This window comes from Octopus bimaculoides, chromosome 4 (genome assembly GCF_001194135.2).
Source record: "Octopus bimaculoides isolate UCB-OBI-ISO-001 chromosome 4, ASM119413v2, whole genome shotgun sequence".
Taxonomy (NCBI): Eukaryota; Metazoa; Mollusca; class Cephalopoda; order Octopoda; family Octopodidae; genus Octopus; species Octopus bimaculoides.
Genome location: NC_068984.1, coordinates 9,928,306 through 9,928,774, shown reverse-complemented (window position 1 = coordinate 9,928,774; position 469 = coordinate 9,928,306). Strand labels below are relative to the sequence as shown.

The following is a 469-nucleotide window of genomic DNA, read 5'->3' as shown; positions in this document are numbered from 1 at the left end:
CCCGCTGAGGTCAACTTTGCCTTCTTCCTTTCGAGATCGATAAAATAAGGTCCCAGTCAATTACTGGAGTCGCTGTAATCGATTGACATTCTACACCCCCACCCCAAAGTATTACTGGCTTTGTGCCACACCTTGAAACAATTACAATCATTAATGATGTAGTTGTTGTTTGTGTTATTGTCTTTCTTGCTGTCGTTGTTGTTGCTGCTGCTGCTGCTGCTGCTACTGCTGCTTCTACTGCTGCTGCTGCTGCTGCTGTTGTTGTTGTTGTTGTTGTTGAACAGAACGTGGATCTCTAAAATTGTCGTCTGATAAAAAAAAATGGAGGAAAATAAAGGCAGCTCATTGCGAGAGTAAGTTCTGATAGAGAGAAAGAGAAAAGGAGAGAAGCGAGTGAGTGGAGAGAGAGAGAGAGAGAGTGAGAGAGAGAGAGAGAGAGAGAGAGAAGCAAAGAGATGATGGGAAATAA

At 43.3% G+C, this 469-nt stretch overlaps 1 protein-coding gene across 2 annotated transcripts in view; it reads left to right on the top strand.

Annotated features, from left to right (window-relative positions):
* Positions 1 to 469, top strand: part of LOC106875045 (synaptic vesicular amine transporter) — a 72,355-nt gene that overhangs the window by 16,753 nt on the left and 55,133 nt on the right. Inside the window, exon 1 of one of the 2 annotated variants that reach the window (XM_014923006.2) lies at positions 280 to 353. The exons of the other annotated variant lie outside the window; for it this stretch is intronic. The gene's annotated coding sequence lies outside the window, so the exon portion shown is untranslated. Of the gene's footprint in view, positions 1 to 279; positions 354 to 469 lie in introns of those variants that run through there. 2 annotated transcript variants of the gene reach the window in all.